General features: G+C 38.9%; 1 protein-coding gene across 9 annotated transcripts in view; it reads right to left on the bottom strand.

Moving 5' to 3' along the window:
- Positions 1 to 26,663, bottom strand: part of CABCOCO1 (ciliary associated calcium binding coiled-coil 1) — a 227,662-nt gene that overhangs the window by 134,362 nt on the left and 66,637 nt on the right. For 2 of the 9 annotated variants that reach the window (XM_065068610.1, XM_065068617.1), the window contains exon 6: positions 15,256 to 15,349. The exons of the other annotated variants lie outside the window; for them this stretch is intronic. The gene's annotated coding sequence lies outside the window, so the exon portion shown is untranslated. The remainder of the gene's footprint in view (positions 1 to 15,255; positions 15,350 to 26,663) is intronic. 9 annotated transcript variants of the gene reach the window in all.

Raw genomic sequence — 26,663 nt, 5'->3', positions numbered from 1 at the left:
GCAATCAGTAGATACAAACATCAGTGAATTCAAGTCTTTTAGATTTGGAAATCTGCAGGCTTTGACTTACCTGTTGGGATAACTCTGTTATCTGTATAAAGCTACAAATGAGTTTTTGGCATATGTATTCTCCCCAGAACCCAGTACCACGCATGTGTTACTATGCTGCTCATGTTTCCAACATTCGCTGTTCTTCTATCTTTGCAACACAAAAATGAATAAAAGCACACAATTTCTTTTCCATTGACAGCAATCTGCACACCACCAGAACCCTTTCTGCAGTCATCTATTTTTTTTCCAAGGAAGCTTAAATACAAGATAAGACACAGAGTTACTTATATAACAAAGCTTTCTCCAACACAGCAAATAAATTTCCATTAAGGGTTCCTGAGGCTGATCTGTGCAGGATCCTAGTTCAGAACATGATATCCGTGCAGCTTGCTCTTGCCCAGACACCTCTGCTTGTACTCTCAGGAGCACATAAAGCGGTGGATGGGTAACTGGTTTCTACTTCTTTGCTGAAGTTCGTTGGCCCACAACAGCTACACTGAAGCACAATAATAAATTAAATAATGCCCCTGAACACTTCCAGACACTTGAATGTGAACATCTATGCAGTTAAACAGGATGGCTCCTGGAAGGTTTTTGACCCAGGCAAAACAGTATTGGCCCCTACAGCCCCAAGGTGTGTACTAGAGCCATGGTGTTCCCAGAGCTGTCCCCAGCTGGCAGCCCTGGCACATGTGGAGTTCCCAAGCATAAGCACACACTGTTCTGTGCCAGCAAACCTCAAGGCCTTGATACTTTTATCATTTCTAGCAGGTTTATTTTAGCAGAAAATATGTAAGCTAACCAATTGCCATTGATTTCAGCTATGGATTGATATGAAGAACTAGTTGTGCACCATGAGTTAAAGGAACAGAGTCTGGCCTACATTTGGATTTGCCTCATGATATCATTATGATCATCTGGATGCCTACAAAAAAAAACAGGTAACAACAGAAGTACTGAACTCTGGAATGAAAACCCAAAGCGAGGAGTTTGTGAGAAAATGACAGAAAATTAAACTGCTGTGACTTTTGTGTTGGCAGTGCTGAAGTTTCTGCACTCACCCCCTCAGTAAAAACATTACCAGGAAAGGTATAAATATGAGACTATTTCAACAAATGGTCCATAACTTGCCTACATGTTAGAATTCAATTCTCCCTATTTTCATATACCTTCATTGCACTTCTTGGAACATAACAACCTAAGAGTTTTCTCTTTATGGCATGGAGCATATGAATGTTATATAAGAGTCTTTACAGCAAAATATCCTCAAGAATGATTTAGATTATTGTCAGCTCTTTTGAGGTACTTAGACTAACCCTGTCTTTAAGGATTTTCCTTTTTAAAAATGTCTGTATCCCTTGACAAAGCTCTTCACACTTTAGCCAGAGAAAGCACATTTTGCTCACATGGTGTATTTCTGAATGACAGCATAGTTTGCAGCCTTTACAAATATTCATATGCAGTAGTCAAAACATAGCATGCTTGCAGCCCCTTGGAATCTTAATTCCAAGTCTGTCTAACTTCCTGTCAAAACTTACAGAGTAAGCAGTAATCAGAAAAATCTACTGTGAGAAAGACTAAGTTTCACAGGATCTAATGAGACAAAAGGGTTTTATCTTCTGATTTTCCAGGGCAGAATTGCAAAATAAACAATGTACCCTCAAAGCAGTAAATCTGAACTGGTCATGGTACAGCTCAATGGAGAGTAAATACACTCTGGAAAGAAAATGAGAGATAAAAACTTGTCTGTAATTTACATTTGTTAATATGGAAATTATGAAAATAAGTAAATGCCTATAAAAAGACATTCAAAGAATTCACCCAGATTTACAGTTTGAATTTGATTCTGTCATTCCTTTTTGTACGTAATTCAACAGAGCTCAAGCTGCCTAAAAAGAGTCATTATTACGGTAATACAGAAGTCTGCTATGCCTAGTCATGAATCTTAACTCTACCAGTGGATAGTTTATCAGCAGTAAATGGGCCAAGAGCACAGACCTCCTCTACCTTAACCATTAACCATACCTTCAAGCAAGTGTACCCTGAGTAAAGCTTTGTATTCTGCAGGCATTATTACCACCTCTTTCCAAACCTTTGCTTGCAAGTCAGCTATAAAGAACATCGAGAGTTTGCAAGTGTTCCCTTTGAGATCAGTGGTGAAATTTGCTTATGCTTTGCTGCCTCTAGAAGTGTAATGGCATGTGGGAGCATTCCAAAATGGCTAGAACAGTATAGCAGACTATGACTCTCACTATAAACCTCTGGAGAGATACACTGAAGTTTCTGGTCAGATCCCATGTATAAAGTGAAATCCAAACCCACCTCATTCCAGAGATCACCAAATCAAAACATGGTCAGTGAAAATGTTGATGTGCACACACACACCCCGAGGTGAGCAGGGCTGGAGACAGCAACGCCACTGGTCAGCATGCCTTGTCTTGACAAGAGACCGTACAGATCTGTGCAAAACCAAGTTGTACTATGCCTAAGAGCAATTAATTCTCTCCTCATGTTCATTATATTCTCTCTCCTCTTTATGTGAAAATGATCATTCTGACCAGCAGAAATATGTTTAATTATTATTCACTTTCATGGTCACAACATTAAGTTTTCTCAGAGACATCTTATAAACTGAGAACAAAAAAAATAAAATGCCCTGTTACCTACGAGCCTATTGAAATTCTTTAAGTCTCTGGGCACACATTATGTATTCACCAAGTTTGCTGCTGGTGATGTAAGTTAGAAATTCTCCTGCTGGTTTTGATTACAGCTGTGGAATCACAGACTTGAACAGCAGTAGACAATCATTTTTCTGAGCCTGCACATAAATATAAAAAGTTTTCTTTTTCCTTATCACATAAACCTTCCACTATGATTACTTCAAAATGAATTCCTGTTTTCTTCAGATTTTCTCCACTTATCGTTTTACAATTAACAAAATTTATTCCATCCAACAAAGCTCTGTTATTTGCATATTCAAAGGTCACCATACAGGTTAAAGTTATTTAACTATGAAAGAGATGATAATTTCACAATCTTTTTACATGCAGATAAAATACAAAATTACCTCTGGGTTTTTAATTTGCACATTTACAGACACATGATAAAGAATTTTACAGTAATGGTATAAGCAGCATAACGAACTTTCAATTAGGCTGTGACAGCTCTTCCCTCTAGTCTTTGCATTGTCATTTTATTATTTAAAACACTGTCTTCTCTTTAAGAGAGCAACAAAGGATTTTTCTTACTGCACCCATGCTTTGGAACCAAATGGCAGCTTCTCCCAAGAGTGCTGCTGCAGCTGATCAGCTCACACACGTTCATGGCTTGGCACGCAAATGCTCCTTGCCAAGCAGGGTGGGAAAGAGATAGGATCAGATAGAATCAGACCAGCAGAACATCAGGTTTTATGGGCGTCCCTAGTACCGGACAGTCCAGATCATTGGATCACAGCAGTGATAAATGGTAAAGTCCTATATATTGCCATAGCATGCTTGTGGATTTTTGCTTTATTTCATATTGCTTTTGTACAAACACAACAGAAATACTTCTGGATATGAAACTTAAATTATTCCTGGAAAAAAACAATGCTCACTGAATTTCCTGTGAAATGGTAACAAAGTGAAATTCTGCCCCCCCATCTAAGAAGTTCTTGGTATACCTCACAAAAAATTAGATTCCACAGCATGACACTTTACCCACCTCAGGTAAACCTATGCAACTGGGCTAATTCTGAGTTCAATCCATTCCAGTTACCCTTCTCTCAGCACCATGGCCACAAACCAATCCAGTCTTAGAATGAACAGGCAGAGGACAAACATTTCTTAATATTATGAACTACTTCAAAGTCAGTTGCCGTGACTACTTTCTGTTTGTGTTGAAAGCCAACCATGTCAAAGTCATATTTTGTTTTTTTGTTCCCAACTGTTTGCACTTTTAAACCAGAGAGTAATCGGTTGCAACAAAGCAATTCCTGTATTTTTAGATGTCTAATCAAAACCTGCTACCGCACTTGAAAATTCCTAGAGACACAAGCACTAAAAATATAAAAATTATTTGAATTTCATGAAAAATAAGATCTTACAAATCTCCAGAAATTGCCATTACTTACTGAACATCACAGGTAATTTGATGTCTCAGCTGACTGCAACAGAATGCAGCAATTTCTGGTCATATGTGATGCAACAATATTGCACAGCGATGGTAAATCTTTTACAAATGGAACAATTTTGAAGGGCGTAATCTGTAGGTTGCACAAAACAACAGATAATTTACTTCTCTCTCAGGCACTCTGAACAGAAAAGAAAGGCCAGAGACATACATAGGCAAAGGAATGCTTCTATGTAAGTCACAATAACATATGACTACAATGGTTCTAGAATAGCTATTGAGCTATTCTACTGTCAGAGGTTTTATCCTTTTTGACACGTGTCTTCCTTGTCTTCATTTGCCATGAATTCCATCTGGCCTGGAACTGACAGTTCAACAGGTTACACATTGAGAGCAACCTCCCCTAACCCCATCCTGAGACAGCTTAAAAGATCCCTGCATCTTCTTGGATTCATCTCATTTTATTTTTGTCTCAGTTGTAGATTGGTTTATAGGGGGAGGAGAGCAAATGCAAGTTACAATTAATAGTATCCTAACTGTACAGATTATAGTTATTTGCTGTTTCCCTCATAGTAACTGCCCTCTCCAAAAAAGAAGATTCAAATTAATAATCCAAAATACACAATCTTAGAACTAGAATGCAATTTTTTGAGACTTCTGCTACAGGAAATACAACCACATTCCTTCATGGCTGGACAAGAGAACCCCGATGACAATATTACAATCGCAAAACCAAATGCCATGCATTTAAAATACTATTTAGAAGAACAAAGAATTTAGAAGTCCAGAACACCTAAGACTACATAAGAAGAAGTGATTTAAGACTGACTGAAGTGGAAGTCTTAAGATGTTTAGAAAGTGTTTAGAGGTTGATAAAAATGAGAAACCTGGTGAAGTGCATTTATCTTCCTGATTTCATCTGGAAGTGCTTGTGTAAGAAGCACTACAAAAGACTTCAGTTTGTTGGGTTTGGTTTTTGGTTTTGGTTTTGGTTTGTGTTTTTGTTGTTGTTGTTGTTTTTTTCATGTCAAATAAGGCTACAAATCATGTTTTGGATAACGGGAAGGCTTGTGGCAAGATGAGATTGCCATTGCAGTCCGAAAGAGGACTGCACATGTTTTACAGGTGAGAAGCTTACTTGGATCAACCCTTTATAGAGCTTGATACAACACTGAAGATGAAACTAACAGCTAAACTGTATGAATTAACAACAAAAAAATCCTTCTGTTACTATCACATATAGGACAGAATCACAGTCTAACTAAATTCTTGTCCATGCAATGTACAGGATCTATGGAGTTACCAAGTTGCTTTCAGGAAGTCATCCTGAAATCCTGTCTTTAGTTAGTGCTTGACTGCAGAAAGCATCTTGAAGCCAAAACCTAGCTAGTGATGTAGTGGAAGGAAAAAGTAGTGAAGACTGGTTTGCTATCAACATGCATTTTGAATTACGAGATTTCACATAGCTTAAGGAGTTAGAGGTGTTATTGGTCATAAAATTATTCAGCCCCTTTAAACTATCCAACTACAGTGTCATTCTTGGTAACCTTCCTTGACAATGAATTAAACAGACTTACCAGACATTGAATAAAAGCAGTATTTCCTTTTATCAGATCCACATTTATTCAATTTAATATCATCAAGTTCACATATTATAAAAATAACATAGGAGGATGTTGTTTCCACTATGCATTTGTGCTCTTGATGTAGATTTTTTTTATATTCAACAAATTATTTATCCTACTATTCTTCTGTCCAATGGTATGCCTCTTCAGATTAAATAAAATGATAATATTTTTCTAAAATTGCAGCAGGCATAGAAGTTGACAGTCTTCTTCTGGGATATCTGCTGTCTTGGTACCCTTGCTTCCATTCTGAGGTAAGAAAGGCTCTTTGCATTACACTATAACATGAGCTGTATGCCAAGGTGGTGGAATAAAAAAGACCACTCTTCACCAAACTATTTACCAGTCTATGTGGGGGAGTAACCAAGGCTACTGGATGGAACTGGAAGAAATTATTTTAATAGTCAATTTGTCAAAGAAATTGACATTTCAGGCCAGCTCTCCAGAAATTCGTGCCAAATTCAGAAACATTCTTGCTTTAGAAAAAGGAAAAAGAACACACAAGAAAACAAGACTTGTGTGATCATACCATGCAAATGTTTGTGTGCCTGTCCATTGCTGTCACCATTTTCTTCCCCTAGTAACCTGGACACCCAGTAGCCAATGTAAATTAAACCTCGCACAGCAACAGCAATTGAACAGAAAAATTCCTACAAGTTTCAAGAAAACAAAGAACAAGCTAAAGGAAAGAGATCCTATTAGCACCCACAGTGAGGGGAAACCTCTGACATGAGCTCCTCTAGTAGGTACCGACAGCTCCACATTAGCAAGAGCAGTTGCAGATGCTTCGATTACACTCAGTGTGTTCGGCACCTGAGCGCCAAAACCCGGAGCAATGATTCCTATGAGTTCTACCGCTTTGAGGATGGCAATTAACATACAGAAAAAGAAAGTTTTTCCAACAGTTCCACCACCCAATGTCTAAGCTCCATGAGGGGGAGGATGGAGACAGTCCCACCTCCTTACTGTCTGTAGTAGCCAGGTAGCCTGCACATCTAAGGGATGATGAAGGAAAGGCAGTTTAGTCATTGCTCTAACTTAAGTCAGAAGGAAAATGCTTATCCCACTCCCATTTGGGATCAGCCAAACAGGAAAAGTGACTGAGAGGTGTCCTATATTGTCACAGAATCTCCATGGAGCCCCAGCACTTTGCTCAGGTCTCTGCTTCAAGCCACTGCATCACTCAACAGCTGCTCCACATCAGGTACTACCTGAACACCCAAACACAGCATATTTTCCAGTGAAGAAAATACACATTCTGTTCTTTTAAGGCACAGAAGTACTTTTCTTTCTGTATCTTATAAGTAACTCTGAATTTCTGCTCTTTTCACATGTATTTTAATCGTTTGACTTCAGTTTATTTGATGAACCTTACAGAGATTTTGGAACAATTTTACAAACTTATTTTTTCTCTTTTAATAAAGCCACTCTTCTTTTTTATTGTACCTTCACATTAATATTTTTTATGAATACAATAAAAAGACAAAATAACATCGTATTTAAATGCTCTGCTCATGTTGCAGAACTATACCCTCACCTTTCCTAACCTGATTGCATATGGTGACAAAGAGCTGGATGCAAGAGGGCACAAGGCATTAGCTCAGTGCAGGCTCAGTTAGACCCTGAGGTCTGAGGGCATGGCTGTACACAGAGACTTACCCCTTGACAAGGAACCAAAAGGCAAAACTGCTGCCAGTTGCACTCAAAGGCAAGTTTCCCAGAAAAACACAATCCAGAACTGGAAAGAAAGTAAAAAGATCTTGGCCAAAGGCAGAGTTCCTTCATTCTAACACAGAGAATGTGGTTGCAACTTCCTCCCATCTCTTCCCCCTTAGAACAGTGAGACTTTTTCCAGGTGTCCAGGACCAAAGTGATGGGAATATGGAGCCACTAAAAGGCCCCGAAGATTAGCTATGGAAAAAGAAGGAAAATAATACAAGGTAGAGCATTTTGTTTACAACTTTTAGCAGCAATATTCCTTAGAGAGAGGGAGGAGTCTTTCTTTTTTGGAGTGTGGGTGGAAGAGTAAGTAGAAGGCACTGTGAGTCAGATCGGATCAAGATAGTGCCAAGCTTTCAACTAAGCTTTCTGAAGCCATGACACTGCAAATGACATTCCTTTTAGGCTTCAATTTCCCAGCTGTAAAAAGACAACTTGTTTCATGGAAGCTGAAAGATGGCTGCTATTTAGTGTGGGTCCTTATATATAAGCATTGAGAAGCGGGAGGTTCCAGACAAGACAACACTCTGTGAAAAGCAGAGATTATCATGTCTCAGTGCTGAGAATGTGTTATTTCTCAAGAACCATACCCACTAGTGCTTAAAACTTTCCCCAGTCTGGATTCCAGATGAGTATGAAAGCTTGACATTTCAAAAATTCCTGTGGACACAAAACATTCTTAAAAGTAACATTTTAATGTGGAAAAACATTCATTCTGAAATTATTTTTTTAATGTGGGGGAAAAGAGGATGTGTTTGTCCATCCCCAGGACTTCCCTATGCTGCTTTACCCTAGGAGCAACTCGGGACATTTGGACATAAGGAATTTTTTAGCTCCTTTCCCATGCCGTGATAAGAATAGACAAGAAGTCCTCAGAGTCCTCACTGAGCTGAGGCTCTCAGAGTATTCAGTATGAAGACAGGACCATGATCCCTGGTTGTGAGGCTCCTTGGAGCAAGGATTTCAAACCACCAGAAGGTTTCCAGCCAGCTGGTATGTAGCATTTTGTCTAGAAACCTGGCATTTTGGTCCAAGCTTCCTGAAACCCAAATATTTTCCATGAAAATTCATCTGTGAGTAAATTTATACTGTCTGATGAAATCCATTTAACTAAGAAAGTGCAATTCCCATTCATCCCTCTGTAGCGAAGGGAATAGACCATAAAAATCTCTATGCTAACATTGCAGCAGGAAACTCAGGTAAAAAGGGTGGAGATGTGAGGGGGGCACTGATGTAACAGTCTGTTCTGGGAGTGAGGACAAGACTCATCCACTTCAGGTGGAAATATTTCTAGGTATACCTTACATAAATTTGTCTGTTTTGTCTCTCCCGCATCTCATGTTGTATCTGTAAAAGAAGGCAGACTAGCCAAAGGAGCCAAAATGCCATTTAGGACAATCAACAGTTTTACTACAGGCTTTGAAGGGAAGTTGTTTCATGAAAGCTGCTTGACTTTCTAACCAGCTCAGTATATACTAAAATGTGGTTGTCAGCAAACAGCCGAAAGTGAATGGAATAAGCAGAATTTAGAATTGAAAGGAGTCAGTTTACTAATTATGCACAAAACACTGACATTCCAAAAAACAAACATGCTAAGTATCACCTCTCCTGAATAATGCTGAAGGTTTCATTGTCTAAGCACAGTTACAGGCTTGAAGATGCGTACTGAGTTTCAGCCTTTGGCACTCTTTTCCCAGGCTCTTGGGGAATACACTTACCACATTCTAATCCACACCCTGTTGATTGTTATTGCTGTTTTATATGGTACAGATTAAATAAACTGACAACAGATCAACCTTGACAAGAAAGGTTGATTTTGGAACTGCAGCAAGTCATCTTCTAAATGAGAAATCATTATATCTAACATTAATCCATTAGTATCCTTAGCACATTAAACAAGAACAGTAGAAGCTGTTCTATTTTTTTTATCTTTTCCTTCTTTTTTTCAAACCACCAGCACAAATTTCCAAAGATACTAAAGAAAGAAAGTCTAAATTAAGGGTGATTTAAACACAAAAGTAATTTGGCAGTATCGCATCACTTGATATCTGCATTCACATCACTAATTGACAGAATCTTCCTTTCAATTTTTAAACAATTAATCTATTATATTATATTAAGAAAAAAAAGTTAATTTCTATTGTATACTAACCAACCTTCACATACTATCCCTGAAAAAGCATTAACTATCCATAGAGCTTTCAGGGATAACACAAATCAGAAAGTCCTACCTTTTTTTTTGAATTATTGTTTATTTTCCACTATGCCACAGGTTGCACTTGGATACATACACTTGAATTCTTCTTTTAGCAAAAGCATCTCTTTAAGGCATGCTGCATGACCAAACTGTCAGAAAAGAGTTCCGATGACTAGCAATCATTGTGTGCTATCATTTTTCCCACAAAAATAAGTAGGAGCAAAGGTTGTTTCTTCTATTTGAAGCTGATATCTAATGAACATCCTCAGCAACAAGCACCAATAACCACAATCATTGCTACAGAATAAAATTCTACATCAAGAAAGCCCAAGGAAAGCACATCATTTCTTTCTTCATAAACAGGCATCTGCTAGATAAAAATGATTTTAAAAGGCATTTTAAAACTTGCTTTCAGATGCTGCATTTTGCCTTGACAATTGAGGCTTCTGAAAGGAAATTTCTGGAGTGAATATGGCTGAAATTAGCCAACTGAAATGAGTACTTGAAACCTACTTGTTGCTTCAGGGTTCAGATCCCATCAGCAGCTGCTGTAGTCACTCTGGAATGACCTCATCATTAAAGAGTAAACTCTTGCTATGGCAGATCATCTCCTAGATTCAGTTTGGTTATTCCTTTGCAGTTGATATGCCTTTTCTTAGGCTGAATTAATTCTATATGGGGCACTGCTGCTTGGTAATCATATTCAAGAATGATCTGTATGTTTTGTTTTTTAGCCCTGAGCTAACTCCTTTTCAACTGCAACTTTGGTGCAGCAGCAATCCTTCCAGAAACTTCCTTTGTGGTGACCCTGGATGATTCTTTGGTTTCCAGTCCTATTTCAACTTTCACCAGTTAGACTGACATCCAAAATGATTCTCTGATAGGTGATATGTACCATTCATGGACATCCATTCCTTCAGTTCTCTTGATGGCAATCACATACCTTGCTGTACTGGTTTTGACTGAGGTAAGTTTAATTTTCTGTGTAGCAGTCCCTACGGTGCTATGTTTTGGATCTGTGACCAAACCAGTGTTGATAACACATTGAAGTTTTAGCTATTGCTGAGCAGCGCCTACACAGCATCAAAGATTTTTCTGTTTCTCATACTACTGCTCCACCAGTGAGCAGGGCGGGAATGCAAAAGAAGTTGGGAGGGGACACAGCTGGGACAGATGACCCCAACTGGCCAAAGGAATATTCCATACCATATGATAACATGATCAGTAATAAAAGCTGGGAAAAGCAGAAGAATGGGCATCATTCACAGGGATGTTTATCTTCCCACGTAATCATTACGTGTGGTGAAGCCCGGCTTTCCTGGAGATGGCTGAATTTCTGCCTGATGGGAAATAATGAATGAATTCCTTATTTTGCTTTGCTTGTGTGTGCAGTTTTGCTTTACTTATTAAACTGTATTTCAACTCTCAAGTTTTCTCACTTTTATCCTTCTGATTTTCTGCCCCATCAGTGATCTTCTTTGACAGCATCCTGCTACTCCTGTCCTATTGACGTCTCTAGAACATTGCATAAGCCTAGTCCTAGGAATTTTGGGTTCATTTCAGTATTTAGAAAATGAACCTTGCTTGGGTTTTGTGATTTTTTTGTTGTTGTTTGTTTCCTTCCTTCCTTCCTTCCTTCCTTGCTTTCTTGGAAGGGGCATTATATCATTGGTATAAAAGCCATAAATAAAGGTTTCCTTGGTGAAAGCCTTTCTCAAATGTACTAGCTGTGCCTTCTCACTATCTCAAGAGTGGGTAAACAGGGGAAGTGATTTCTTGAACTTTTATTCTACCACGTCAGTTGCCCAAGCTTGGCACTGCTGCACATTCTGTACTCAATACTTTGTCATGGAAGAACAAGCTCAAAGGAGAGAGAAAGGATAGGAGTGTTTTTCTGTTTATTTGTTTGGGGTTTTTTTGTTTGTGTTTTTACTCCCATAAACCCAGATTTTTTTAAAAAAATATATAAATACCTGTAGTAACTTGTTTTGCAGAATAAAGACAAGACTTATCTATCTAGTACTGTTAAATCAGGAACAGATTTAGATATCTGCTGTACTGAAAGAGAACAGAAATGTATCCAATGTCAAGGCTGAGTGCACTTCCACACAAAAAAGATGGTAATATTTTCCTCCTTGGGAAAGATTGCAGTTCACAGACCAAGGCTAGGAATACCCCATTGTAAGCTGAAATGGCTTTGCTGCCCACTGAGAAATTGTTCCTCTTCCCTTTGTGTAAATGAAAGCTTCAAAGGAAAACCTAAAAAAGAAAATCTGGACTAGACTTCATTGGGTCAACATCCTGAACTGTAGCAACAGCGTCATAAAAACAAGAACTGGCTCTAGTAGTATAAAACGGAAAGAAACTTCAATCCAGTAGAAATATCATAAGAATTTGGCTTAAAATATATTCCCAGGAATGTTTCAACAAGACCACAACTTAACAAAGCTTCAGAACAGTCAAAAAACCACCAAAACAAAACAAAACAACAACAACAAAAAACCAACCTACAACAAAAAAACCCAAACCACCTCTTCAAATAAAACATTAAAAAAGGGAAACAGAAGCAAAGTAATTGTTAATTGTGGTTTGAACAGACTGTTACATGTTCAGTTAGGTACAGCTAATAAACAACTATTGAGCAAAGTTATACAACATATAGAACTACTCTGCTCTGCCTCTTGCAGCAGGGTGATGTGTGCCACAGCTTATTTCTGTACAAGTCATCATCAGATAAAAGAACATGGGAACTCTACCCTGCAAAAAATCAGGACAGCAATAACCCACGCTGCCTCTTCGATACCCAACACAAGCATCACCCTGTTTCTCTCAGGAGAGCAGCTTTCTTCATTTAAACAAGATCATGTTTGATCTCTCTTTTCTCTCTCTTGGGCCTTTTTTTTTTTACTTGCCAGCTGCAAATCAGACTCCAAGCTGACTCTCAGGGTTAGGAGTCTCTTTATCAAAAGGACTGGTTGTCCTTCTAGGTTCTCAAACACCTCATATATCCTCTTACATACCTTAGTCTCCTCTAGAATAATCATTTCATATTTACTTCTTGGTGAAAAATCACGTGTTATGCACCTCTAAGTATTAACGCACCAACCACTTGGCTCCTGCCTTTCTCTTAGCATTGGCACGAATAAGTGTTGTGGGGCTTCCTATGCAACTTCCCCGGCTGGTCAGTTGAGAAGAAAGTAATCAAAGAGGGGACATGGACTAAGGATGTTTTCCTGGAGAGTGAGGGAATTAATAATTGAACAAAAAGCAAGTGTTTCTGGAGAAAATTAACTCCTTTGCTCGTATTACACCTTCAGGAATTCATCACTGAATATTTTTTTCCTACTGGAGAAGCTATTCTGTGTCATCTTGGCCATGAAACAGTGAGGGGAGACTTGGAAGAGGCTGAAATCTCAGTGTGAGTAAGAGCTCGGAGTCACTATATTCTGTCAGGAGGATTTTATGTAGGCAAAATTATAAACTTTACCGGAGTATAGGACTTCTGACTTGGTCAGTCTCATCTGGAGTCAGATTTCATGGTGTCATATGGCTTGGAAGACTATAGCAATTTACAGCAGAGTAACACTCCCATACTGCTTATAGCAGATGTGACTATGTTGACACACAGTTTCAGTGTTTGTTTTCTTAACATTTTCATTATATTTTGCCAATATTTTATTTTGAAAGTAAAAATATTACTCAAATGGTTCTTCCCCACAGTTTTCAATGCTTGTTACTCTAAATTAAAAAGACTCATCAGATGGTTTGTGTTAAAGGATTTTCATAGACCTTTCTTGGCTGAAAAGACAATTCACGTCAGGAAATCAGAGTAGAGAGATATTCCTGCTGGAACTAGAACTGATGAGGTTTCTAGCTCTAACACACTAGAGAAAAGCCCAGGTGCAGTAAACAGCACAGTGTGATTAAGACTGGACAGGTGCTACCACACAACTAAAGGCTACAGCACATCTAGCAGTGATTGAGGGCAGTTTATGTTTAGATTCAATAAGTTATTAATATGACTCATCCGTATGTTACCAAATATCACACCCAGCAAGTGAAAATTGAAACATATGCCTGTGAGATATAAAAGGGAGCTTTTAAGAGAGATCTTGGCAGAATGGGTGGGAGGGAGGGGTAAGAGCAAGGGGAAAGGAATCATGATTTTCTTGCTGTTTGCTTCCTCAGGTTAAATGAACCCATTAAAATTTCCAGGTAAATGAAAATAGGCAACCTCTAGCCTTTTCATTTGTTTTGTTTTGTTTTGTTTTGTTTCCAGCTAGCCTACTTTCTATCCCCTAAAAAAGAATGAGACGAGGATGGAAAGACAGTACATGGAGACACCGTAGCACTGTGCAGAAAATAAGTGCCCTCTGAGGCTCTCTGAGATGTTTCTGATCCCTCCGATTTCCCATTCCTTCAGCCTTTCCTTATTCCCAGAGCTACCTCTGGCCCCATGCAAGCGCAAAGGAGCAGGCATGGGTATAAAAAGGGAGGCTTTTTCAGTGTCCCTCTGAGCTTAGACCAATAACTATTAGAGTTCTTAACCATTTCACACCGAATTCACCAAGTCAGTGGGAAATTACACCGGGAAATCAAACTCCTTTCTTTGATTCTATCCCCATTTATTTTCATGAAGAACACCACTAGATGGCACTGGGAACTGTGACCACCCTCGGCAGCAGCCGGAGTGCGCAAGGGCTGCTGCTCATGGACCTGCCACCCTGGGTGGACACTGCAGTGCAGGGCCAAGAGCACAACACGTTACTCCTACCAACAGGCTCATGAAAGTAGTAGTTCTTCACGTTGGAATAAAAGGTATGATCAGTGTCTTACTACTCTTTAAATCATGCTCAGAATTGTACCAGCTATCTGGCATAATGGCTCCACATGCTATTAAAATAATGATAAAATAACCAGGGACTAATGCTACTACTCCTGATATCAGCAACATCATTTTCAGTTCTTTCAGATTCTGGGCGTGTGGAGGAACACTGAGTTAGTAATGTATTCTTTATCCTAGCCTCACTAACAGGTCTGACAGAAAATACAGAGCAATTATATTTTGCATAAGATTATAGATCCTAGAGGCCAAAAAAACCTTCTGTAAAACTGCATGAAAATACATTTGATCAACGGACTCCCATGACTATATGTACACTCTACATATATGTAATCAATATAATTGAGAGATCATCAGCATATATACCAACTTTTGGTCCTAGTTGTCAGTATATGGTATTTTTACATCAAATCATATTGTATTTGAGATACCATATACCACGTGTCTAAAATAAAATCCTTCCAACACACACAAAAGAATGCATTCATCATCCTAAATCCAATATATAAAACATGGGCTAATCATAGAGCATTCCCATATGTTAGATGTCTTCCATTCCCCTTCTCTTTGTGTGAGAAACTGCCACAATTGATGTCTCTAAGCAGAAGCCAGTTCCACATTGGTAAAGAGCCATTAATTTCAGTTGGATTCGTTCACCCCTAGAACCAGGGCATCGCTCTGAGAGAGGTTGCTTTAATGCTGCTCAGTACCTTGAGTTAGTGAGAGTGGGACTCTGAAGGATCTCTCTCAGCCTAACCTCCCAAGGCACTGTGCCGTCAATGTACATGGAGCTCTGAGCAGAACCTAGAAGCAAAGAAACCAAGCAGTGGGTTTGACAGAGATAAGCACAAACATCTGAGGTCAACAAGAAAAAACATATTTGATCTTTGTGGCTCTGCTTCCCCATTAAAGAGACAGTCTCTGTGTGAAAGGAATATTTATTTATATGTTAAAATGATCTTAGGAACTTCTGCAACCTCAGTGTTCGCTGCCTGTTCAGCATTCAGATGACTTCCTAGGTCGCAGTGGCCAATGACCTCCAGCATCTAACAAATACTTCTATTCCTTACTCTCACACACACCTTCTAGATAAGTCTTTTTACTAAGAATTTATGATATCCCAGTCATCTTCTCTCAATGGCCCAGAGCCATCCCAGCTTCAATTCCATCAACACACACTGCACTCAGTTTCCTTCCTCTGACTGTTTCCAATTAAGGATGAAGGACCAACCATTCATATATTGTCACCTCCCCATCTCAAATCAGCTCAGCAGGATGGTCACTGTAAAACTTCACATGTAGGTCACAAGCAGTGAAGGAGATTGTGCATTTTCTGGGTGTTAGAGGAAATCTGATGTGGAAGTTGTCCCCCTATAAAGACAGTTTTCTAAGTAGAAATATTTATTGGATGTGAGGTCCAATTATTCAGTTCAGTCTCATCACAGACACTGGCAATCCCAGGAGGTAGTTTTTTAATCATTCCGTGATACACAGAAGCAAAGTCAGACACCTAAAAAAGTTAAGCAACCAAATATACTTTAGAAGACTGTGATAAGTTCCTTTGGAATTTAATCACAGACCCAGGGTAATGAAAAGAAGTCATTTCCCATATGCTGCTAGTCAGCATTTTCTTAAGCATCAGCCAACATGTTACACCCATGTCGCAGGTCTAATCATTTGCAACAGCAAGCAATTGCTGAGCAGGCAACAATGCAGTTGGGAAATGCAGACAACATCTCTGAGAAGAGGCCGATACAAGCCTAAACTCACTGTGCAAAAGGTTACCAGAGATCTACAAAGCATTCCACAGAGACATAAAGGTGAGGTCCAGTCTGGTAGACTGGTGGACACAGATCCTTGACAAGTCACAAAGAGAACTGAAAAGTTTTTGGAAGCACAATTTAGCTTTTTCTTGACTGTTAAAATATTTTGTTTCAACATCTGACTGTTCCCTCCTGCTTAGAGAGGAAAAGACAGAACCATTCACTGAGCATTAACAGTATTCCCAAGATTTTAAGATCCCCAAATTGAACATTTTGGCAAAGTTAACTTTTCTACAGAGGAGGCAAAGAATAATCCAGCTCCACATCTCCACTGCAGCAACGTAACTCTGCCACAGTAGTGCTCAGAATAATTGACCAACTCTGATCACAGTGAAAACTCTGTTGCATCCTCGAAGCATAACTCCCTCTAATACTGACTTGGATCAAATTTTGTTTGAAATATTAACCTTCTATTTTTAATTATTAGGAATACTAAAACTCAAATTTTAAAAGACGCATTAGTGCCTTTCTGAATGCAATTGGTACAGACATAAATCTAACACTGGTATATCATGTATTAGCTCTTTGCTACTCTCAAGACCCATCATAAAACAAACCAAAATCAACAAACACACTCCAGCTGGTGTTTGCAAATCTGGCCAGTAAAAGTACTTGGACAGCCCTTCCATAAGTCCTGGATGACTCCCCACAAATGTCCTAATTAAGTTAGTTGTCATTCAGAATTCCCCCAACCCAGAAAGCAGCAAACCAGAAACCAGATAATGTCTCTCCCCAAGGGTGTTTGGCTAGCTTTCCAGATGCTAAGTAGGCAACGAGACGTAAGTCCTCCAACAGTGGATTGCAGCAACAATGAATCCAAGCGAGCTTAACAGAATGACTGACTTCACAGTTTCAGCTTTTTGGAACTGTATCAATTTCAATCTACTGCCTGATTGACAGTTCCTTCAGATTAAGAACATTTTAAAAAGTAGACCTTCCTCTGTCTTGTCATTAGCTGCGATCTCATGGATATTTGTAGCAAGGTGTACACAACCTTTTTTAATGCAGACAGCTAATCCACAAGGAATAGCAAGATGATTGTCTCCTTTCTCAGTTGTTCTGCGATTTATGCTCATCATTTACAAGAATTACAACAGCCTGAAAAAATAACTTTCTTTTATCCTTGGTTCCCAGCCCAAAGACGCAAATGATGCTGCAAAGGCAACAATTCGTTGACTTTTTGCTTTGTCAAACGGCAGCCTCTGTTCCCATTCCCATCCACGCAGTACCTTCATAGAATTTCATTCCAACCTACCTACAAAATTCCTCAGTGCTAAAGGAAAACACAAAGTCTATCCATATCCAGCTTGCTACACACTATGAATTCTTATGAGCAGAAAGAGAGAATTCTTGTACAACAGCTGCATTACTGGAAGACTAAGTATATTAAGAAATTAACACCTGGTCTAAGCAGACCAGTCTCAAGACAGACCAAAGATTACCGAGTTGCTGAAAATAAACACAACTGCTTTCAGCTTCAAAGGTTTCCCCATATGTTACTGGATTTCTATCCTCTTCCTTCTGTACCTTTAAAAACTGATTTCCCTGAAAGGCATGTGCACGCTAGAAATGGATTCCTCACTTTTAATCCTGAAATACTTGAGAGTTTATCAAGACCAGGAAATTTCATAAGAGAAAGACTTTGCCTTTTCAGAGAAGAAAGATTTTTGACATTTTAAACGTTTATGTTACAGAAGTCGGGCATCCTCTGGCTTCTGCTACCAGTAAGAACAGTTAAAATGAAATAACCATGAGACTGAGAGCCCAGTTTCCGTACCCAGCCAATCCACTTGCTTCAATTAACATTAGTACCATCCATGCATACATAGAGGAGAGCAAAAATTTTGTAGCTCTCTTCAGATAGAAAACACTGCACAAATATTGATTTCCCTCTCCCTCCTTATGCCTTAGATCATTAAATATTAACACTGCCAATACATCAATGGTCTAAACTTTCACATCAAGCAGCAACTTAAATAATTAATTTGAGAGAAAAGAAGATAAACATCTAATGTGTTAATTGCTTGGATGAGTAGAGCAGATGGTAGGAATCAGCACAATTTTATGGAAGCTATAGGGAAGCATTATTGGATCCAGATCTATCCCCACAGTCAAGAATAAGCTCTGCTTTCTCTTTGCTCCCCTTTCCTGTTGGATTCCCCAGCCTAGATTCCTGCTCTTTGTAGAGGGGCAGCAGGGAAGGGGGTTGGGGGAATATATTTGGGGCCAGAACATCTGCAACCAAAGGGAGGAAGAAAGAATTAGATTCCCAAGAAATCTTCTGGCTTAAGAGATGTCCAGGCAATTAAGGAACAGGGAATGTAACTACATGAAGAACTTTCAGTGGAGATTTAGTAGAACTACACTGACTTCCTGCAATGGGTTAGAAAGTATTGTGAAACCGCATCTTGACAAACCTATGATTGAATGAGCAGGTTTACATTTTGTTATTAGGGAAAGAGTGCAGGGAACTTCAAGCATCTTGGAAGACCGCAGCCAAGATATTACCCTGACGCTTTTTTCCCGTACTTTAGGTACAGATGTTTTTAATATGTGAGCATTAACACTCTGCCTTTCTAGTTTTGCAGGCCTGGACTCTTACATCATGTTTAAGAGGTCATAAATTTAGTGTAATAAATCTGAGCTAAAACATTTAACACAAAGTGTGTTCAGCACTACTTAGAAACTACTTTTAAATTCTGCATTTGCAAGGCTCATGTATTTCCACAAGATTTTGAGAACATAAAATTCTTTCTTCTATGAAAAAGCCACATTGTGGGTTTTTCATGCCTAGAGAATAGTCTGAAGAAGGATTGAACATTCAAGGGTGAATGTTCAAAACAGTGTTAGAAAATAATGTGAGATTAATTAACACCTCTCTTCTTGCACCACGAAATCAATTCTGCCTGTATCCAAGTTCCTGGAGAAACCTCAGTTGCAAACCTTGAATTGTGGTTTACCAGCGATCTCTGCAAGATGAGGCAAAGAAACATCCACATTTCCTTTGGCTTTCTCGGCCTGTGTGTGTGAACAGCGAAGTAGATTAGCTGCTGCAGTGTTTCCAAAAAAATAGATGAGCTCAGGAGTTCAGTCCTAAAGACGTGCACTTAACTTATGAAGGCAAATTACGTAGCAGAAAACTGAAAAGGGACATTGGCTTGAAGTGTTCTGGATAAAGCCTGGAGTGTGAAAAGACTTGTTGATCATATCTCAGCTGCCAACACATTTCCAAGCCGATAAAGAGGGAGAGAAAACAACTTTTCAAAGATGCTTCATTATTGTAAATCACCTTTCTCTTATGAGGTTTAAGACACCCCTGAGCAATCTTTAAGGCTGACCGACTCTGCACATCTATGTTTGGTTTGTTTTGACTGAGCAACAAAATGAATTAGAGCCTTCAAGTGATTAATTACTCTAGTCCATACAATATTTTTTGTTACTCCCTCATAACAATACCCCATATTGCCTTTGTACAGACATATTGTATCCTTATATTTGGCATGTGACAGAAATTATTTTCTCATGAAAATAACACCTTGACAATCCCTAAGATACCAGCAGTACATCTTCTGAACCTGCAACTAGATTGATGGATGAAAGAATATTATTTAGTGATTCATACTTCTACATTTACAGGATAGTTTATAGATGCCTCTACAGCAGTATTGGAAATTTATATTGACACTGACTGAGTAGCAAACACAAAGACAGCAAAGAAGCCAGTCTCTGAATGAATTAAACCCATGAGCCTGAAGAAAAAAGTAGAGGTTTTGTAGCATAAACTGAAATCAAATTGTAGATTGGTTGGTTTGCTGGATATTTACTGCATCTTGTCCATTAGCTGTCTTTATGGCACGTCTGGAATCTGCTCCAGGAAGATCTAGGCTGGACATTCACTTCCAAGCACTGGAGGAACATTCCTACATTAGCAAGTATAGATAGATAGATGATAGGTAGATAGACAGATAGATAGAAGGATGGATAGATAGATGGAATAATTTACTAAGTCTTTCGTCAATATCACTTGATCACACATCCATAGGATAAGACAAAGGAGACAGCAAGACACTCACTGAAGCTTGTAGGAGCGCTCCAAGTTGGTGTTAAAATGTTCAGCTAAGGAGAAGAACGCCTCTCCCAGTCACCTGACTCTGCCATCCAGACAAGAGTATCTCAAGCCAGGACTTACGGCAAGAACAAAACAGTGTGGAGGACTTGATGACCACATAGTATGTATTACGGGCACAGTTGTTCTACCAGTTCTAGTCTGATTCTGTGGCCTAAGGGCTGTTAGCAGTCCTGTCAGCCCTATCTTATCCTCTCTCCAGAATGAAGTTTGCAACTTCCTTACACACCCTCTTTATTTTCAGTGTCCTAAGTTTGACTTCATAGTTACTCCATGAGACTACACATATTCCACAGCAACAAGATAGAAAATTCTGTAGAATTTCCCAAAGGAAAACTTGAGGGTGTGTTTTCCTACAGTTATATAAATAGCCTGACCTATTTCAAATGCCATTTTTCAGTTCTTCCAGGCACAAGCGCTCACACCTTCACTTGGGGAGTTTCATCACAAAATCCTCCCTTTGCTCTCAGGATTTGTTTTTTAAAAGGCCAACACAACAGCTTCCATAATAAGGCCTTTATCTTCCATGCTGGCAATGGCAAAACCCAACAAAATGTCACTGATTTGAGACACAATAGGCTGATGAAGTTAACCTATTCTTCTTATTCTGTCTTCTGAAAGAGAGTGATACATAGGCAATCTTCTGAGATTAAGTTAAAAGGGACTTTGGAAACAATAATTTTTATGCTGGAGCCTGTTCAGGCACACAGATATGGCAGGTTTTACACATCTTTCAGCAAAATCAGAACTGTAAATGTAGATTCTACCACTTCAGAATATCACTTGTGTTTGTGGCATTCCTCAGAAGATTTCTAACTCTTAAATCAGTTAAAAAGTGAAATAAGTATGTCCTTTCCTGATACACATTGCCTCTAAATAAAGTTAAACTCAAGGTCTGCCCAAAGTAATTAATTCTCCTCGAGATTTGATTACAAAAACCCTGGCAATAATTCTTTATTACTTTTCCCAGTACCAGTAACAATACCCAATTCACTGATCCCTACACAATAGTAATAAACTGCTTGGAAAATGAATATTCTCAAAGAGTATTTGAATTTCATAGAACATATGTGAATGTCTTTGGATGCTTCAGAATCTTCTTGTCCATTAAACTTTACTTTAATAGCACAAACAGAACAAACCAGAAGGCTTGACCAGGCTTGATCACAGTTTTATCTCTTCTTTTAGATGCCTGAACTAAATAATTATTCTAAGGCTCTAATTATTGCACCAGCTTCCTAAGTGTAATTCTTTTTACATGTTTTACATGTTTTACATGTTTTACATGTTTTACATGTAGAGAAATGCTGACATTGTTTAGAGGAAGACAAAAGCCATAAATTGAGAACGTGCTTTTAAACAAAATTCTTTCCAATTGAAACTACTCCAAAATAAGCATTGAATACACTCAAAACAATAGAAAGAAGCAAGAAAATATTCTAACTTTATGAAGGATGCAGTGTCACATTTTGGGCTAAATCTGCAAGGAATGTTTAATAGCAAGCACTAAAGTCACAGCCACTAAAGTCGCCACCTGTCAGCAGAGCTGCTGTAACCGGCCTGATGGATCCTAGTCTGGAACAATTGTCCAGGTAAACACCCAGGCTCAGCTTAAACTGTCCGTAAGGCAGCGCCATGTTCCAACTAGAATAATTTACTCTGTAGAGAAGGATGAATAAATCTAAATAGCGTTTTGTGCTATTTTGACTAGATTGTTTCTGACATCCAAATGAGAAAGAGAATGCTCTGTTTAGGTTGAACTGAAATATGAGCAGCTCCTCACTGCCCCGATACATCATCTGGAGAGCTAACACGCTTCACAGCAGCCAGTGATTTATTCCCGTAAGTAAACAAGGCACATGGGAGTGGGACATAGTAAGTAACACTGGGCACTTGAAAACACAAGACCTTTGGATCTAGCCCAGGGGCCAGGAATCATATTAGTTTAGCAATGCTCTCATGGAGGAAAGTTAAGAACACACACCAGAACCAACTACTAAACTCTTGACTATTGGGGATAAAAATCCATTTTTGGAGGGGTATCTCCATCCGTACTGAAGTTTTTCTAAAATATTGCTAACAATGAGAACAACAGTGCCATCCAACTGTGAAAAAGCACCAGAGCTGCTGATGAGAGGAAAGAACATCATAGCTTTGATTTCTGATGAGAGATGTGCCGTGCAAAACACAAGCCTTTGCAGTAATATCTTCTCATTCCCAGTCTTTTAGAGCCTGTTAAATCTCTTTCCCCTGTGAACACAGTACTGACCTCTCTGCAGAGATATTCCTTCCCCTGGAAAAAAACAGTCTTGTTGCCACGGGAGTTAGAGGGGATACAAAGCATTTCTTTGAACAGGAAGTGACAATTTCTTATAGTCACTCAGAACAAATTATTTTGTTTGTTTTCTTTTATTTGTTTGGGGGTTTCGTTTTGTTTTTAAAGAAAAAAAGACTAAAAATCTACGGGATTTTTCTGAAATCAGAAACAGTCAGGGAGGAGGGAGCTTCTATGCTATGCTCTTTATTTATTAGTGTGTGCATATTTGCTGTCTCTCTAAATTTGTTCCAAAAGGCACAGCTCTTCATACAGGCTTCTATACATTTACTGAAAAATAATAACATATGACAGGTAGAAGGATGGAATCCTTGCTCTGCCGCATGTACAATACTACATGCAATAGGAATGTATGCAGACATCTAGAGTTACCCCATCCATGTAGTTTTTAATACACTTTTTCAGATTTACAGATCTTTGCTTTTTGCATTCAAAGCACTGTTCTTTCTACAAACACATTTCTTCCACGGACAACAGTGAAGCTTCTTCATCAGTAGGAACAGTAGCAGTTTTAGAAAGAATATTCATTACCTTGGAAAATAACTTTCTTCCAATTACACTGGATAATTAAATACAGTTATCAGCCAAGGACATTCTTCAAAACATCAGTGTTTTCATTATTTTAGACATGCAGTTACCACTTAATCTATTCTGCATTGGTGTTGGTGCAGAAAGGATTCCTAGAATTTGACGTTTAAAGCTGAATATTACAATACGATTAAATTCTTATTCGTTCTACAATGCAGACAGAAAAAAAAAAAGAGCTTCTCTCAACCTGGAGGGTGGGAGGGAAATTGAAGTTTCACTGACCAAAGTCTGAGTACTTCTCCAGCCAGGCATCCCATTTAGGGGTGTTTGCTCATTACCTCAGATGCACACATTGCATTCCCTGGTGTCATGTGCCCAATTCCAAAACCCATTAGAAAGTCACGAGGTAAAAGGCGCGTGAGTGTGACTGCATAAACCTCCCACAAGCTGGGAGGACACATTCATGTCTCTGCAGCCGTCTTCATAGTATCACCAGTGCAGTCTCTTCTTCTCCAGTTCATAAAGCTGGGAATAGCAATGTCTTGGCCACCTACAAGTTTTACCAGACAAAGCATTCGGGAGCAGGGATCAGGGAAGTAATAGCTGGCTATTAGCACTGAGCCAGTTTTCCTTGCAGCCATGTGGGGTACAGAGATTTTCGGCTCTGTCAGACTTTTCAAATGATGTGTGAATACAAGGATGCACTTTTAGTGCATCCCTACAGCAGCCACTATAACAGGCAAATGAACAGGCAACTCTGCTAGACAGGAACAGGAGCCATGGCCCCAACCTCTGCGCAATGCAGGTCATTTCAAAAACTTTCCCCAACAAGGGATTGTTTTTTCCACCCTTCCTGCTGACAGGTAAACAAGGTAACAGTGCTGCATAGTTTCCCTAAGATTGTGGCATATTTCACCCCGCAACCTTTTGACATGCAGAGTCATATAGCCTATAAAAAACAAGAAAGAAACTGTTACGTATCATGGAACTCAGGATTTTACATGGTATAACACTGTTTCCTTTCTTCCTATGTCTAAATGTTCTCAGAAATGCACTACCTTATAATTTCTCAAAGCGATCATGAATATTTTGCTCTGTCCAAGTATATCTCTCACTAGTTAAGCCTGCATTTCAAGATCAGGAAGTACTCTATCAAGTGAAATTTTCTAACTAAAAAGTACATTAATAATTCTATAAAACAATTTTGGTGTTTAAGCAGTGAGTGCTCCTGCTTTGCAGATAAATTATACTTTATAAGCTTTAAGATTTTGTTCTCTTAGCATTTTACATCATGTTTAACTACTTAAATCCCAGAACTGTGCTATGAGCAGCAACAACAGAACATAACAAAACAAAAAACACACACACAAGCTAATCCATTGACGTCTTATCATCGTTCATTATGATTTCTAGTGTAAATGCTTCTGAAACTTTTCCAGCCCTAGAGCAAAATAATCAAATATGTAAAGTGAGACCTTCTATAGGCGTTTTCTCAGTTTATTGTTACTAATGTGATGGTACCTACTAGGTCAATATTTTGCTTGTTTACAAAGCACCACAGCTGTTTACATTTCTGCTGTATATGCCAAAAGGAACCTTCAGAAATGTGCTGATTTTCTTCCATATTCCTAACAAGAAGGGGACAAAAATTGAGGGGAGAAGTCCTGTGTTTGCATGAAAAGTTGAAAGTTTGGTGATTAATAAACAGCTCTAATTAAGTCCTCCCAAGCCAAGATCTTTCTACATTAAAAAAGACTACTTGTTTGACTCTCTCTGAATTACTGCTCTTAGAACAAGGCCACCTGGGGATAATGAACAGCTGATTTAATTTTTAATCAGCATTTAAAAGCCTTTTAAGTGGGGCTCATTTTCATTAGTTTAAATAAAGAACACCTCGAAAAGTGAAAGGTCATTAAACCTCTGGAAGTACATTCATGCCAAGTCTTCAGCTAAACATAGGTCCTTTTAACAGGGTGTCGAGGGATTTATTTAATATAATGTGAACAATTGCTCATTTCTGTAGTCAAACAGAGCCTCACAAAGGGATCTATTGTCTCATCAATGCCTTACACAGGAAATTGCTGTAAGAACTGTATTCTGAACATGCCTGTGCAGTCTGAAAGCATCTTTGTAATGACCCCACTGCACAAGGTATCCAGAGCCTGGTTTCAGCCAGATCTGGGAAGACTCTGCACCTCCCAGGATAAGGTGTGATGAGCAGGACAGCTGTAGTACAGACCCAGATGCTTGATAAGAAGAAATATTTTGTGTCACAGTACTTTGATATGAGACTTGACCATTTTTTAATCTGCGGTCACACCCACCATTTGTGAGAGAGTTGTATCCATTTGGTTGTGCAGCCATTTTTACCCTGACTAGTTAACTCAGGCTTCAGGGCTGGCTTTCCAAAGTACACCAGGTTTTCCTTGCCTAAAGAACAGATTTATTCTACAAGACTAACTTGCATACCCTTCAAGTTTTTAATAAAACATTGTCAAGCATAAATAAAGATGAATATGATCAAGGAATGGAAAGTCCATTCAGTAAACAGAGGCTGCCCTGAAAAGCATGAGGCTCAATTTTATCGTTTAATTTTCAGTTTTGTTCCATTCTCAGAACAGTCTGGGGTTTCTTTTTTTGTGGGGTATTTTTGTTTGTTTGTTTTTTAATGAGCCTGTAAACATGTAATAGAACATAACTTGTAACTTCAAGCTGGGAGCCTCAGCTCCTGTGATGCTCATTTTTCAAAAGCAATCAGCTCAATGAATGAGATTCAAGACACATTTAGCACTGTCTGAGATGTTTAACGTTGCAGCCAGAAAAAGCTACCAGATACTAGCTGCATAATGTTTCTTGTTGCGGGTGAATTCGTACAGAGCATAAGAGGATACAATCAGAATTCACACTACCCCATCTCTTAGCAGTCATGAGATCTCGGTGAGGAATACCAAAGAACAGCCACAGTCCCTGGAAAAACATACACGCTTCCACTTCAAGAAAGATTTAAAATATCACCTCTGCTTCCTGTAGAGGTCAGGTTGGGATTGATCTGAATGTGCAGGTTTCTATTGTCACTGGCAACTGCTGGGCTGAAGTGTTGGCTTTTAGCATGACAATTCTTTCTGCTAATGTGTAACATGGACTAGAAATTCAACAGGGAGATGGTGAGCATCCCGGTGTAAGCTCAATTCAGACTGAGCTCAGGGAACTGAGTCTCCCTCAACATTATGCTCCCCTCATCCATTGTCCACACATAACTCCTGCTGAACTGAACACCTCTTACGGTTTCCATCAAAAAAGCTGAAT

This window comes from Columba livia, chromosome 6, assembly GCF_036013475.1.
Source record: "Columba livia isolate bColLiv1 breed racing homer chromosome 6, bColLiv1.pat.W.v2, whole genome shotgun sequence".
Classification (NCBI taxonomy): domain Eukaryota; kingdom Metazoa; phylum Chordata; class Aves; order Columbiformes; family Columbidae; genus Columba; species Columba livia.
This window is presented reverse-complemented; position numbering and strand designations above follow the sequence as displayed.